Genomic DNA, 17,230 nt, shown 5'->3' on the forward strand with positions numbered 1-17,230 from the left:
TGTTGCCTGCAGCCTTTGGATGAAGATTCAACTTCTAAGCTACACAATGCTGCAAGCAACTGCCCCAGCAGTCACAAACCTCAGGAGCCCCAGGCAGGCTGCAGCTAAATTTAGATCCTGTCTTCCATGCTTCAGCTGGGATTTTCACAGATTGATTTTCTTTCTCCAGTGCAGTCAGGGCTGCTCAGAGGGATCCCTTGTTTCTCTGGTTAGTTATTACCCTCCTGCAGGGAGACAGGGCCCTGTTTACACTAGGAACATCAGACAAGCTGTTCTGAGCAAAACGGTGAATGCCGAGTCCCTTCATCAAAGCATCAAGGCTAGAAACACCCCTGTGTGACAGTGACTATGAGGAACCACATGAAACCGTCACTTATGCTGCTGCCACTGAGACAGCCTCCATGCAGAGCAAGGGGAAGGGCCCAAGAGAGCAGAAATCCTGATCCAGCAATGGGAGAACTCCTCAGGTGCTCTGGGGCGCTTTGTGCAAAGTCCAGCTGTCTCCCTTCCCCAAGGTCACACAAGCCATTCGTAACCCACACACATGCGCAACCTCATCCACTCCTCAAGGTTCGCCTGCAGCATCACTTTCTGTAGGGCTCAAATTATCAAACCAAAGACATGTCCCTTGCCAGATCAAAAAAAGCTCAATGAAACCGAAACATCTTTGCCCTGGGGCCGCTTGATGCTTGCTTTAACTGCATCACTCCATTAAGGATGATAAGATTTAAGTCTGAATGTCTGGTTTGCATTAAGATTAATAGCAGTTGGTTAGCCATATTCCTTGGATATTAACGGCAGAGCTTTTTCCTGGTGATTTCTCATTGCTCCTAACAAGATGAAGGACTCCAGTCTCAGCAAGCAGAAAACTAAGTTTGACTACTACCAGTAATTAAATGGTCAAAAAGAAAAAAGATAACCCTGCATCACCATTAAGCAGCCAGACACCAATTAGATGCGTTGCTTTTCAGGATCACCATGCGCACCACTTTACCCAGGTTTCAACCTAAGCTGTGAAACAACATTTCAAAGACAATTAAAACATCATAAGCAATCATGTGTGAATATTCCTGAATGCAGCTACTAAATAAGAAACAATGACAGATCAGCAAAGGAAGAAATCATAGTTTAATCTAACCTTTAATGGGTGTTTATTAACTAAATGATTACCCCAATTTAGAACTAGCTGCTTGTTACAGACTGGAACTATATCACAGCTTTTTCCATGTCGAAGCCAAGGCTCAATGGAGATAGCATTCAACAGGTTTATGGGCAGTGAAAATGTGATACACTTACAGACTGAACACGCCTGATCCCGCTAGATCATCCTGTGCCCACTAAATGATCTGGATGGAAGGCCACTGGCATATACTAGGGCAGCAAACCAGGGAGTCATTGTAAAAAGTGAGATTAATATCAGAGCACAGAAGTGAAAAAGCTTCATCCAGTCCCACATGCTGCAGAAGAGACAGAAGCATTTAAAAAAGCACTCCCTGGAGGAAGAAGACTGGCTGTCTGAGAGAAGACCAAGGGAGCCAAGGTCTCGTGGGCTGCTGGTGACAGGTTCAAGTTTCTGAGGCTGAGAAGGGGGAGTAGGGCAGGAACTAGTGGATGGAAGCTGGCCACATTCACTGTGAGAAACTGAAAAAAGTTAACCGGTCAAGGTTACCATCAGCATGAGCTACTTTTGCTGTTCCCTCCAGCCTTTAAATCAAGGCTGGACACCCTTGTGAGAGAGATGGTACTTGGGCTGCAGCTACCAGCGTGACATTTCACGCTGTTGCAGGAGGCTTGACCAGCTCAGCGGCCACCCAGCTTTCCTGCCACTGGAGCGCAGGCAGCTGGGCACAGCACCAGGGCAGCTTCCCCCTGCCCACCAAACTCCTGACTGGAAGAGCTGCAAGCCCACGTTAAACAGTAGCAGTCAAACATCTCTGACCATGCTCTTGCAGCCCCTGAGACAACCAAGGTGGCTTTCTTTGCCCTCAGACCTATAAGCCCGAGGCCCTACTCAGTGATGGAGTTGATTAGCTTCAATTTATCTGCAACAAAGCCGTAAGCAGAGCAGCACAGCAATGGCTCCGGCAGGTCTGGCCAGCTCTGGATCCTGCTTTCTAATTGTGGCCATGAGCATTGGCCTGGGAGAGGATATATGGTAGTGCTGAACTTTATATTAGAGCGGGTAAGGGCTGAATAGGAAAGGGTCTAATCTTACATCCAAACGCCGCAGTGATAGGGGAGGAATTTAACTGAAGAGAAAGGGCAGTGTTCACGCACCTTTCACCCTCCTCTAATATGCTCTGTCTTCCAGACAACTAATTCTGTTCTCTCAGGGATAAGTCAACATCTTGCTCAGCTATTTTTTCCTCCCCCTCAGCTGCCAGGGTGGATGCCTGTATTTGCAGCTAGTTCCCCTGGCAGTCTGAAACTCACTCAATTACCAAATCCTTAGGTCTTGGACTCTGCCGCCTCTTTCTTCAGAGGGAACCCCGTCGCTCCTCCCTCAGGGCCTCTGACCTGACACACATTTCTTCTTACCAAAGCTCACTTCATTAACCGAGCGGTACCTAACTCTCACTTTATTGCTTCCGTCTTTGCTTCTTTGGGTTTAAGGTTTTCTAATGCTAAGGGTTTTATCAAAGCAGATAGTCTGCAGCTGATGTTAGTGCTGCAACAAAACGGTCCACTAATTGCCCAGCCATCTGGAATTAAGCTTTCGGCCTCAGACCTGTCCAACAGTGTCTCCACACAAGGCAAAGTCAGTTCTTTTGTGTCATTGTCTTGACACTGGCCTGCGGTCTGAGATGGGGGGGGCTCAGTCCTGTCCTCCGTTGATGGAAGAAGGGTAGAAGGGAGACACACCTCATTTGCATGAGTAACCACCCACCACGCCAGGCCAAATATTGTCATTGTTTTCATTAGAAGATTAATTTGTGCTTGGCAAGAAAAGATTAAAGTGAGTTGCCTTTACTGCACAGACGGGGCAAGGAAGAAAATTACATTCGTTGTGTCTTCAGCAATGGATTCACCCACCCGTATCCCAGTGGTACACCACTAACTCATGGTATTTGGACACAAACAGGACACCCTGGGATAACAAACAGTCCCACATGGCCTGCTTCTGCAATATAGCTCATGTCACAACTCAATGGATTGTTTTCCACTCAGATTTGTCTCCCAAAAGGAAAATGGTTAAAACACAATATTATGGGGCACTTTTTTCATTTAAAGAAAAAATAGGTGATTTATATTAGGGGGAAAAGTCTGGAAGGGCACTAGTTTCTTTTTACGGTTGTACAGCCAGGGACATGATCAAGCACTGGTGTTGGTTAAGGCACTGTGGCTGCTCTTGCTCCCATTAGTCCTGTAGTATGGCAGGTACCCAGAGCCACTTCCAGGCCACTCCAGCGTGAAGGACTCACTCTGGAGTTTATGTACGCTTCCTTTATCCTGTCAAGCAAGTGGGCTATGTACACAGCAAATTCCCTGTCCCCATCACCTACTTCAGAAACTTAAAATACAGACACGTGGAGGAACAGAAATGAACTTCCCTGTGTTTAGCTCTAACTATCAGGGAGGGCTACCCACATATATCTTCCCTTTGTTTCCCCTATCTTGTATTAAACAGAGTCCCAGTAGCCACATACTACCTACAAGGATGCTCCAAACCATAAGTTGATGTCATCTACACATTCTACAGTATCCAAGACAATCTCAGGAGGTTTTGAGTCCACACCCCTCCACAATACAGGGCAGAGACTTCACGGACTGCTTGAGCCCCCTGAACTCCAAAACCCCTTCCATCTAGATGACCACCATTATAAAGGTTGTTAAGCCTCTGCTTCTCTTCCCAGTGGGAAAAATAGGTGATCTGGGCATTTATTTTACAATAGAGTTTTGGGGGTTTTTTTGGTATGTATATCTGACGAGATCCAAGAGACACTCCCACCACTCAGCCCAGAAGGTGGAGAAGTTTGCGTCAATCTTTTGGTCATGAGGGAGTTCATCATAAATCCCATCTTATGACATGAGCTACAAGAAGTGTCACCCCAAGGCCAGCACTGCATGTGATACTGTGACCCTTAGCCTTAATGTGCATATTAACACACCCTGCATGCCTTTGTAAAAGGCTACTAAGAATTAAAGGACGTGTGAAACTGCTGTATGTTTGCAAGAAATAGATGTTTGCTCGTACATGACTTGCAATGCATTCTAATAATCACATAATTATAGCTACAACCCACTCACCCTGCCAGAGAGAAGAGGTTAAATTGCTTAAAAGAATTTTCTCCCTGAGGATCCTCACAGCTACCATAAGGTGACACCACAACACGGCTCCCAAAAGCCAGCAGAGGAACGTGGGGGTACTCAGGAATAGCTGTGTTCACTAACACCCAACAAACCACCAAGCGCAAGCAAGGGTCAGATGTCCAGGGACGAGACCATCTCCTGTGGCACAGTGCTGTCAGGGGATCACCCTCTGAACTGAGTCCTCAACCTAGGTATCTCTTAGGAAAACAGAAAGAAAATCAGAGCTTTATATGAGCTTCTAGGAAATAGCTTTATTGCCAGTTGCTTTTCTTGGCCTCATGTTTTCCTTCTTGCTGTAGTCCCAGTATTGCAGAGAGGAACGCAACCCTTTGCTTTACTAGAAAAGGATGCTTTGTCCTTTTCCCAGTGACTGCAGCAAGCACAAGGAAATACAAAGCCCAACCAAACTTTCTAGGCAGCCTCAACCCAAGGCCAGTTTGGGATGTTCAAGAGTCAGAATATGTTTTCCATGAAGGGAGTAATGTCAGTTTGGGGATATGCAAGATCAAATGGCAGGACATAGGGAGAAGTGACACATACCCATATTTTGAAAGTACAAAAAAGAACAGCAAGCTACAGTCTGTATTGGCAGAGCAGACAGACGGACATCCGTAGTGCAGTGTGAAATGGAAAAGCTGAATGTTGACACACACATCATTTGGATGCCGAGGGGACAGGCACTTCGGCCTGTCTCATCAGAAGGTTCTTAAAAGTTAAAACCTGGCTTTGCATGAGTATAAACTATAGACAGGGTGCACCTATTGCACAGACTCCTCTGGTGCCAAAGGACCACAGCCACTCCTCAAGGTCTTCCTAAAAGTGTTAAGATGGGTCCTAGATACCCCAGATGTAAGCTCAGACAACAGCAAGAAGATCAGGACTGACATGAACTTGAACTTGATTCAAATTGCATGGCCAGTCAGCCTGAAACTTAGAGGGAGAAAAAGCTACAGAGCTGATGAACTCTGAGTAGCCTGTGTTGCTAAGGAGACAGATTACAGCATCCTTTAGTTGGAATTACCTAAGTGATGAAGGGCTCCATGCCCAGGAACATCACTTCACTACAGCTCAGCCCAAAGGGGACGAAGACACCAATAACCAAGGTCAGGTCATCATCTGGCAGGCTGGAGCAGAATCTCCCAGCCAACTGGACACAACAGAGCAAGCCTTCATATGGCACCAGACCCAATCACAAACATGAGTTTGTTACAGTCCCTCTGCTAGATGGCTTCAGAGAAGGATTTAGCGATAATACATCTTCCTCAGTGCTGCAGGTCACGAGTTCAATCCTCAGCACCTTGGTTATCACACCTGTAGATAGGACAGAGATGATGATAGGAGAAGGGGTGTGAAAAAGGCAACATTGGCCAGATGGTGGGGTGGTTTTATGTGACATTTCTACTGGCACAGCAAGCTGTGAATCTGTAAGGCTTCTTCCACCTACTTAGTGGCTATACATGGCTGGTTATTAATGCTGCTGCCAGATCGGCTTCTCAGCGGATTTGCTTATCTCCTGCAGTGGATGCTTTGTGAAAGGCTGACAGCTTTTAGGATTGCTACTGGAGACTTCCAGAAGGAAGACGAAAGGTAGAATCAGGCTAAGCTGTTTCCCTGTTTACACAGCAGCTTCAGTTCTCTGCCACCAGAAGCAAGAGGTTACAGATTGATGGACAACACTCCCACAGTCTCCACGGTGCCTCACAGGGCAATTCTCCCAGGGGTCACATCACACCTATGACCTACGCCTCATGTCCTCAGCCTGCAGCCAATATGCTCTTGGCTGAAAAGAGAAGCACTGGGGGACAGTGCTTCTGCACGCAAGAAGTCAACCTTGAGGAAATGTAGCAAAGCTTGTCTCCTGCCTGACCCTCCGGGGTGCAGTGGGGGTCTGGGCTCTCTCAGCTAAACCACTACTGGGTTGCGTTGCTTGTCTGCAATAGTACCTAGCAGCCATGGCTAGGGGCTGGACCCCTCATGGAGTTGTACAAACACAACAAACTGGCAACTCTCCAAGCTGTTGGTTGCCAAACTGTTGGCAACCAACTCTACTTGGACTTACGACTCCAAGTGGGAGACTAGACTTTTGTCAGCTTTTCCTTGGCTTAGTTGGGATTGATGCTACAGATCAGTCCCACTCCATCTCACACTCAGATGATGCTTTAATATGCCCAGCACAGAGGCTTTGACAGCCAAAGGGCATGAGAACCTCATCCTACCAGTTCTGTCCCTCTCCCATATGCCTCATAATCACTAACTTGCACAAGCAAAGAGAACTCAGCAAACCCTTGGGCCACAGGTAGCTGCAAGGTGCTCTGGAACTTGCCAGCTGCTGGGACGGGAGGGGTCCCCCATAAATGTCTTTTAAAAAATAGTTTTAATGAGGGAAAGCACACTCAGCGTTCAAAAACTCCAGGTTTTTTGTGTTATTGGTTCCTATTTCATCTATTATTTATAGGAAAAGATCTATCTGGGGAAAAAAAAGAAGCCCTCTCTTCTGAACTCTTTCCAGAACTGACTCAGCAATTTAATTTTTATGGTGGCTACTTTTTTGCTTCTCTTCTCTTTATTGCTAATTTTTTTAATTTTCCACTTAAAATCCTTATTTGCATGATAGCTCTGTCCAGCCTTAAGCAGACTTTTCTTGTCTTTGACTTTTATCTCATTCTCTCTTCACTCTTTTTTTTAATTAAAACCCAGCTTTGAATTAGTTCACTGAAGCATTCCTTTCCCCATCTTCCTCTCCCCCCTGAGAGCTCCTCCCACGGTAATCCTGCCAGACCCTTCTGCCATCTCAGCACATTGCCATCACAAGAGCAAGCCTTCAGCATGGAAAAGTTGATTCAGATTCACCCCTGGATGTCAACTGCTGTCTGACTTCCAAGCAGATCCTAGCAGCACACAGGTGTCTCACACTGGTCGCTCCCAGAGAAATCCTGCTTTGGCTCTGAACCTGCCCCAGGTATTGACCCAGAGGGAGTAGTAGCTGTAGTGCATTTGAGTAAATCCCTTCAACATGCAACAAAATGAGCACTTCATGCTTTCAAGGCATTTCCACCTCTGCAGGATTAGACAGGATCAGATCCTCTATACTTTGCAGAGGAACAATTTTAACAGAAGGTATGAGCCTTTCTGTTTCCACTACCCATTCTGCCCTGGCATAGCCTTTTAGATGACTGGGAGGAAAGGAAAGAAATCATTGTCAAGATGGCTCACTTGGCATTTGCTAAGATCCTAATGAGACCCAGTTTCACACCTTCTCTGACACGGTCTTAAGCGTTGCTGCAGAGACTGTTTGCAGAAGGGAGAGTGCAAATGCCTCATGAAAACATGTGCGAGCCGAGATGCCGGTAGCTACAAATCAAACTGGCACAAATCTGGGTAATGCTACTGATTTCAAGTGAGTGGCTCCCTGTTCACATTAGAATGAGTCAGCTCACGATATGACTTTTTAAATTTTCCAGGTAGCTACAGAAAAAGGCAGAAAGAATCTACATTGCTAATTGCTTTCTTTGCCTAATTCTGGATTGCTGCAGAGACCTACTGGATCTTGAAGAATGAGGGAACAAAGGATTGCATTGCTAATTTACCCACTGAAGTATCAGTGGTGTTCCTTCACTTGTTCCCACTCTTGAAATAGCTACTATTTAGCAGTAATACCAATATTTTTCAGCTCCATTTAATGTTTAGCAGGATCACGCTTGCATTGAGGTCACAGAAATGACTGCAGTGTGTTGGAGAGGGAGACCCGTGTTGGCTTTTATTGTCAGTCATGTGTACCTGTATCATCCCAGCCACAGCAGCGGAGAAAGCCACACAGGCTAAAACTGATCTTGCTTTTCCCAACAGCTCTGTAATTCTGCTGCTGCTGCAGTGAGACTACTACCACTAGAACACAGGAACTGAAAAACATACAAGCATAGTGAGCAGTTGGGTCAGCCCAAACATCTGTGTAGCTATCTCTGACAGCAGCAAAAAACAGATACCTGGGAAAAGTACAAGAATTAATAGCAAACATACAATCTTTCCCCAAATAGTCTCTCAGAATCCAACCTTTGTGTCTCAGGGACATTCATAGTTGGACAGTGCTTCCATGTACTTAGTATCCTTGAGCAGATTTCTCTTCCATTAATCAGTCTAGCATCCCCTCAATATTGTATAAAACACCCTGCAGCAAGGAGTTCCTTGGCTAAACCACCACAGCAAGCACCAACCTCCTTTTCTTTCTTTTGATCCTGCCACCTACAACGGGTTGCTTTACCTGGTGCTTTCTAGTTCTTGTGCTGGAAGCGGTAGTGCACAACCAATCCCTGCCCATCCTCTGCAGGCTTCTGACAACTCCCTAGACCTTTCTCATACACACCTGCAACCAGAACTCTTTCAGATGGAGGAGTCAGAGCTACCTACTCACCCCTTGCACAGAGGCTGTTACAGACTTCTGATCACTTTTGTCACCCTCCTCTGAACCTCTCCTGGTTTCCCTAGATCCTTTATGAAATGGGAAGGCCAGAACTGCACAATGCAGGTGAGCTTCCAAAATTAACTCACTTGGCAGTAGTTCCCACATCCCTGCTGTATACCGTGATCGTTTCTAGGGCAGTGCTACAGCTCCCGACACGTCTTTGCTAAGAAGAGAAGGGATGAAAGTGGAAGATGTATTTGATCTCTGCCAATTACTAGTATTCAGGAAAAGGGGCTGAGCAAGATCTTCCTAAGCAAAGGCTAAAAAAATCAGTGCCCCAGACACAAAACACCTCCCTGCAACCCTGGGCCCATCCCCAGTCTCCATTATTTTGGGGCAGGAAAGAAGGAGAGAGACAGAAAAGGATTAGCTATGCTCCACAGAGTAACTGGCGTGATCCAATTAGTGGCCTGTTCTAGGAACATGGCCACAGCTAAGAAGAAGTGAAGCCAATTGAATGCTGTCATTGCTCTCCTTTCATAATACATGCCAAGTCTAGACTCCTCAGCACAGCTGTCCATCACTTAGCTCCCCACCAGGCACAACCGAGCGTAAAATCCTGGCTAGGAGGACGGGAAGCACAATCATTCACCAAGGACTACAAGCAGCAAGAAGCAGATGGACAAAACCAAACCTTTCCCCCATCCCCTTTCCACAGGAGGCAACTGCACACATCCTGACAGGCAGCCACGCAACGCCAGCGCAGAGCAGGCACTTCATTACCTGTCTCCTGTGTAGCCCACCATCTTCAGCTCCCCGCTATTGCCGTACCGCCTCTGCAGCGCTTTGTGGAAAGCTGGTGTTTGGCCAAACGCAAGAGGTTCTCAGAAGAGAATCAGCCACGTAGCATTATCAGCTGACATCCGCAGTCTTATCTAGTCTCTTTGGAAAGCTCCTCAACTCAGGGCAACCTCCACCTTTTTAATTTCTAAAAGGCTGATGCTAAGTAATTGTTTAATATCTCTGCAGCATTTGCTCCCCTTTATCTTGGAATCCCTGCTGTAATTCATTGACGGAGCCGTCTTTTCTCTTTCTCTATTCCACCGTGTATGTACTTGAAAATGCTTTCATTGTAGGCAGAGATACTTGCTGCTAATTGATGCTTACTATTCCTTTTAAGCCTGTAATTGCTTTTTCTTGTCTAAATTTACTTCTTCCCCCCCCCAGCTCTTCCTAAAATTGCTTTGGTTTTCTCTTCTAATCAGCCCAAATCCTGGTGTTTGAAAGATTATTTGAACGTGTGCCAAAGGTTTTGCTGTTGCTTTGACATGCTGGCTTTTCACTTCCGTGGAGTTTACTCCAACTTCTTGAATATTTACAGGCAAATTGGGTGGCCTGCAACTGGTAATCTCTCAACCGTCTTAATGAAGGCAGATTTTAGGTGTCAGCTTCCATGCAGACTTTTGATTAGAAGGCTACAAAGGGTCCTGAGATTATCTCATTTATCTCTTACACAACATGGGATTCCTGAGTCAATTCTCTCAGCGGATAATGAAACAAATGGAACAAGTGGAACAAAATGCAATTTTGTTTGTAACTGAAAGAGCACCTGTTCTTTCTGATGATCTCTGTTATTTCTTCCACAGGCCTTTACTGGACTGACCCAAAGGAGGTTCCAGCCCATCACTCCCTACAGGACTGTATTCCCCCTCAGTGAGACCTTCCCAGAGCCCTCCTCTGGATTCTCACCATCACACTATTCACATCCACCCTCATCTGCAATGGGACCACAGTCTCGTTTGGGCACTAAATCCCCACAGGGAAGAAATCTGGTCAGACAGGCAACACGCCGTGGACTTTGCCATCTCAGACTTTGTGTTGCTCTTGGCAACTGATCCAAGGCACCGTGTGAAACGAAAGTAAACCCCTGCCAGCTGGGATTCACCTCTGCCGCAGAAGGCCTGTTGTATTGGCTTTGCTCAGCACCAAGCAGCAAGGACTTGTACCTGGGATACATTGCCCTGTGGTCACAAGGGAAAATGGGACTTCTAGCTGTGTTGCTGAAAACTTGAGAGGTCTTCTCACTTCTCAGCTGCATCCTGTCCCATGATGTCCAGAAAGGCCGAGTGGCCCTGGGAGGCAGCGGCTGTAACGCCAGCTCTAGTACTGACCGCTTGTGCCATTCTTAGGAAGCATTTGCGCCTTTGTTTTCTCTTCCCCTTCTGTTCAGCTGTGACTGCTCAAGCTATGCTTATGCTGATTTACTTCTTTAAAGTTTTACAAAGCCTATGGAGGTCTCCAGCTTCATTCCTTAGCATAGTTATCATGCTGTATCTACCTGATATTTAGGTCTGACTTCAGCAGTTGCTTTGAGCCACACAGGCCATTCTTCTCAGCCTATTCAATTCCCTGCAGCCAGCACAAGAGCTGTCCAGATTGCCTGGACTGGACATGAAGCAGAGCTTTCCCAGCAATGAGTCTCTGCTTTTCATCTAGGCTTGACTCCAGTAACTGACATAAGAGGAGGGATGCAGGAGGGCCGGAAGGAACAGCAGAGCTGATGAGCACAGGAAATCCTCCCATTGGGTTTATAGGAATGAGTAAGCTCTAAACATCTCTCATGAGGAAGGGGGGACAGGACTGAAATCGGACCCATTCAGCAGCACTCCCAGCTGCAGCAGGGGACTAGGTTTGCTATCAGAATGGCTTCTCGGAGTGCTTTAAATACTTCCATCCTGGAAACATCATCCATCATCTAGCTTATGTCTACATTGCAGTCTGACAGCCAGTACAGCACAGCCAACCCAGGTCTCCATGGGAGAGAACGAGGAGTAACCACGGACTCGTGAAGTACCTAGTGAGCAGCTGAATCTATGGCATTTTAGACACTCAGCCACGAGCAGAGACACCACATAAATACCCCCTGCATCTCAAAGTACCAAGCCAGAACACAGAGGAACAAGAACAATTACTATCATACAGGAACATTTACTGCTGGGAGTTCGCTGCATTTCATTTTAAACAAGTTTCTTTTGCAGCTCTAGTGACCTGAGGAGCCAGGAATACGATCATTAACAAAAGAAACAAATAAATAACACGTTCCAATTACAGCTTTAATAAGATGCAATGTGCTAGAAGTCCATGCGGATGCAACAGCAATTTCTAATTAAAAACATGCAATTAATTATTAACCTAAAAAAGTTCTAGTATTATTGCCGTGTGTTCAAATCCGAGCGTGCTCTCAGAGCGAATTCAGGATTATGATTGTTAATGCTTGGGGTGTTTTTCTGTTTGTTTGTTTCTAATCTTATCAAGGGAAAAGGTAATTTTTCAACCAGCAAAACTGTGCAGCTGAAAGGAGACCATTAGAAGCTGTTCTGATGGCTACATCACCCTCACGCTTCTTTAAAGGACTAATTCTGGCCTCTGTTTTCTGAGTGATACCTTCTTTAATGCCTCTCAGACACCTTTGTGAGCTGCAATCAACAGATGGAAGTCCCTGCTAGTGGAGGAAGCCCATTCCGTCTGAAGCATCCATTGACAATATCAGAAGACAGAGTCCAAGTGTTGCCTGGGGACATGAGCTCTTGCATACACGAAAGCGCGACTGCAGCCTACAACACTGCAGCCTACAACGACTGTGCAGCCCACACCACCACAAACAGGGAGTCCATGAGAAGAACATGGCAAGAGAGATTGCTAAGGGCATCATGGGTACTTTGTGCATCTCTAAGAGGTTCTTTGTTTTGGGAATTAGCCAGGAAATTTGTGGCCATTCACCACCGGAGTGAACTGGGCCCACATCCAGCATGATTCAGGCCAAGTGAGAACTTGTTACCTACCAGCTGCCTTTTCATGGAACAGAATGATGCCACCAAATTTAAATCAACTCAAGTCCAGTAAGATACAAACACCAGAGGTAAGGAAGAGGATTGGTCATGTAATCAGCAAATAAATCTGTGATTTAGACACTTCCATGAAGCCCTACCCTTCCATGAAGCCTGACAGTAATTAGGATATTTGCCCTTGGAGCATGAATCTGACAGTAGACAGTCAAGTAGATTCTTCCGACATGTATAAAATGTGTGCAAAAAATTAAAAACTAGTGGCTCTGGGCTTCTAGAATGGAAAGCACCCTCAGGAGAGGCCTGAGGCAGTGGAAGTTTGGAGTCAGATATCAAGAGCTTTACATTCTATTGCAGGGGGGGAGATTCAGCCCTCATGGAAGTGAGCCATTTCAAACTAACAGACAGCATAGCCTGATGGATCAAAGATGGGATTGAGGCTTAGGAAACCAAAGCTGATTTTGCAGCTCTCCCGAGTAATCTGGCTTCTCTCTGTGCTTTTGCTTCAAGCTCAATGGAACAATAGTCTCCCTCCCTATGCACAAAGTACAGCACCTGGCAGCTTGGTCCTACCATAACGCAAAGGATATTAATAGAGGAGCTGCACTTCTGTATTTAGCTCCCCATTTTGGATGAAGATGAAAATGAGCTGAACTGTGAATCCAGCTAACAATGGCCAAAAGCTCCCTGGGTGGAACAGAGTGATGACAATCCTCAAAATGCCTGGAGAGATCTCCTGCCAGCTGAACAGCTTTTCTGCAAGAAAAAGGACAGATTTAGGGAAAAAAGAGAAGCCTAAACAAGAAGGAAGGCTAGGAGTAAAGAAGCTGGAGAAATAGCTGAGGGAGTCTTTCCTCCCCTCCCCTATATAGCCTGCTAGAGACCAGCACACAGGCCACTCAACAGCAACACACAAAAACGACCACTGCAGCTGTTTGTCCACACAAGTATAGTTAGCATCTTAATACTTGGAAGCTACTAAGAAGCCTGTCAGCACTATACACAGTGAGAAAAGCAGAGAGAAAGGAGGAGATGGGTACTCAACGTGCCCTTTATTGATTATAGTTCAGTTCATCCTGCATCTCCATCTTTGGGGCCAGGTGGTCATACAATCTGGAGAACTCTTGGAAATGCCTTATGCTGAGTGTGTCTGAGCTTACGAGACATAAATAAGGCACTTCCCAGCATTTCCCAAGTCCCTGAACTTTTTTTCTGTGCCACATGGAGTCCCAGGAGGCCCTAGGAGGGTTGTGCCTTGTTCAGCCTCTTTCTCCAGTGAAGACCTTCAACATACAATGGATTGTGCCATCTTCTTCACAGATCTAGCTTTTTTTCAACTGCACTATGTGCATACATTGTATATGTAGTACGTGATGTGTTTTGCACTTCTTCGGGATAGAAAGTTGTTATGGACTTAGGAAGGCAAGTTTGAGTCCTGCTACCAATAACGGCTCTTGTATACACATCTACTTGGGAACTTTCCTCTGAATCACTCTATGCACTGCACAAAAAATTATTTCCACACTCAATGGAAATATACACACTTCAAGAAGTAGAACTACACAAGAAAGTTGCCCTTTTGGGTATTTAAGAGTGTTCAGAAACTTCCCAATTTCCACAAGACAAGCTAATAACCAGCAGAGCAGCACAGAACTTTGGAGCATCTCTAATGCATTTTCCCTCTCCACCCTAGTGCTTTTCATTATGGCCCATTTTCTTGCTTTTTTCTTCTCTTATTCCAAGTCAAAGCATTTCGACACCCTGCCCTTTGTGAACACTGTGTTTCAGAAGATCTACAAGGATGGCAAATTGAGCTTTCTTGTGTCTAATCTATGCAGGCAGCTGGACCACTTTCATCCACAATTGGGCGCCTCTGGGATAGTGTCACAGTTACAGCGTACCAGTGGGTGGGTACCACTGTAATGTGGCAATCCAGCAGAACTAGTAGGCACATGCAACGTATGATAGAGGAGCTGACCTAGACCTCAGTATACATACAGCTAAAAATAGGAAGAGATCAACCTGCAGGAGTTGAATTTAGTACTAGGAGGTGGGGGGGAAATCACTTTTCTTTGAAGCCAGCAAGCAAAAGTCAGACTCCGTCAAAGAAGATGCACAGCAACTGCAGGAAAGCAAAGCTAGATTTACACCAGAAGACAGCTGGTATCAGAGTCTGTGCCACAGTAATGGGTGTTTAAGGCAGGGCTACCTTTGGCTTGGAAATGGCACTTAAATAGCAACTGGTTTGTTTTGCTTGTTTGTTTTAAACCTGTATATAATCACCTTCACCTCTGCTGCCTGCCATTCTAATTTGGCAAATGAGACAAATCCAGATGTTTCAGCATTGTAAAAACGGAACACATAAAGCAAACCACACACTGGCTTAAATAAATACTTCTCTTGGATGCCTCAGTTCTACTCATTTTTTGGTTTGTAAGATGGGTTTCTTATTTCAAAAACAATGTTCCTCCTCCTCATCTTCTCTTGCCACGTGTGGCAACTACTCAAAAACATGAGGGGAAAAAAGCAGCTTTGTTTAACACAAAACAAACAAGCATTTGCAGTTGCCAGTTCCCTTTGTACAAACCAAGGTCTGTGTGGGATTTCAGAGGAAAGGGGGGATTTACGAGGTAGGCAGGCACTCAAAGCAGCACTAACATGTTCTGACACCCTTGCTTCTGTCTCCCATATGATAGTCTTGTTTTACACTGAGATTTAAACCACTCAGGCCTTACTCCGCATGAAGGGACACAAGCATGCATGGCTCCCGGGCTTTTCAAAGAGCCCTGAGGTCCTGCATAGAGGCAGCTCACCACAGCCAGGTCATTTGGGATCTACCACCTTGATCGAGACAGGATGGGCTCAGAGGAAAGCAGTCCACACGTGCTGTGAGGGAGATGCAAACCAGGAGAGGTGAGGGGGTCCCCCTGCTTGGGGGATGAACCGAGGAGAAAAGGATGGGACGAAAGCCAGGAAGGGCAGATTTCCACATTGCCTTTTGCCCCTAGTATCTGCTCATTCTTCTTATTTTTGCTCTTGAATAAGACTGAACGGCTTTGAAGGAAGCAGAAAATGATCACAATCCACATGCATTAGAGCAAGAGGAACACGTAAATCCAGGATAAGTTCATTATAACAACCCATATCACACAGCAGATTTTCTTATTGCAAGTGCATAGGTACATGAAATAAAAGCCTTTCTTCATACCTGCAGGCTTCACCATCCAAACAATCCCTCTTTTTCTGAGTACAGTGTTTCTTAAGGTGGTTTAAACCTTTGTTATTTGTTATGCACCATTATAATCCCCTTCTTTAACTCTGCATTATTGGCAGGGATTTGAAGTCTGAACACGCAGCACAGACTTCGATGCCTTGCTGAGACATCTTCCTACTTACTAAGTAAAGAGGGCAGAGCGGCTGGGCCCTGACCTGTTTGTGAGGAGCCCAGTCTGGTTCCCAGGACAGGAGACTGAGAGCTGGGACCACACGTGGTCCAAAGGAGCAGCAGCCCCATGTGGCTGGAGCCAACCCTTCCCATGGCACCATGGTGTCACCGATCCTGGGAGACAGTGTGGGCCCAGCTCTTTAAAAAAATCCTGTTTGGTTATTTCTGAAGATGAGGAATTTTTCCCAAGGAAAGACAGACAGGAAGAAAATTGTTATTCTTCATAAAAAAAAAGAAAAAAAATAACTTCACTAAAGCCAAGCAAAATTTAGCAGTAAAAAAAGAAAAGCAGCCTGTGAAATTCTAAAAATGTAGAGACAGATGTGGAAAGACAGGATTTTTTTACAGTGTAATCTGTGAGGCCCCTAAACATGAGCCTGTTCCCTCTGCCTGTTCACCCAACACTGGAGCAAAAAACACTGAAAAGTTGCCCTACTGTTGGGGCAAAAGAGGAAGAGAGAGGCCAGTTTCTCAATGTAGTGATGAAGGCAGGGAAAGCGAAGGAAAGGAACAGAGATCTGGTCCTCACCCAGCAGGCCACAGCCCCTTGTACAGCCCAAAGCACCAATAATTTTAAAAGCAGCAGCCCCTGACATGGCTACTAAACCAAATAAGGAAGGTGTGAGCTCTCAAAGGAGACACGAGAAGAAACTGCAGCCCTGCTTCAGCCGGTTCCAGCTGCTGGGCAAGTCCTGGGGTAAAAGTGGGAATCATACCACGGAGAAGCCTGCTGCAGCCCCTTTGCAGTAAGCAGCCTTAAAACCTGGAGAGAAACCTGGCTGGGCCACAGGGCTGACCCCCACGGAAGGCACTGCTACAGACAGCAGGGCATGCAGAGAGGCGCTGCAGGGACTGCTGGCCAGGGTTCCTCAGCTGATTCGCTTTTGTTTTGTGGATAAAGGAACAGGCATTTAGGAGAGGTTTTCAAAGGCCAAATGCTCGGAGCCCAAGCTCCTTCCCTGGCCCACAAAACTATTAATTTATTTCCATTCATTGAAGAGTACAGCCAGAGCCCCAGCTGCTGAGCGTGACCAGGAAGACGTGCATGCATGTAGGGAGAGCTGTGGCCACCACACACTTCTGCAGAGAAACAACAGACAGAGCAGCCTTAGGGGAAGAAGAAAGGGGCTTCAGGTACCTCCAAGGGGCTTTCTTGAGCTCCCCCTACTTTGTGTGCTCAGTTACAGGCCTCAGGTGGTTTTCGGCAAGATCCATCTTTGTGATGGCCAA

This window comes from Mycteria americana, chromosome 15, assembly GCF_035582795.1.
Source record: "Mycteria americana isolate JAX WOST 10 ecotype Jacksonville Zoo and Gardens chromosome 15, USCA_MyAme_1.0, whole genome shotgun sequence".
Taxonomy (NCBI): domain Eukaryota; kingdom Metazoa; phylum Chordata; class Aves; order Ciconiiformes; family Ciconiidae; genus Mycteria; species Mycteria americana.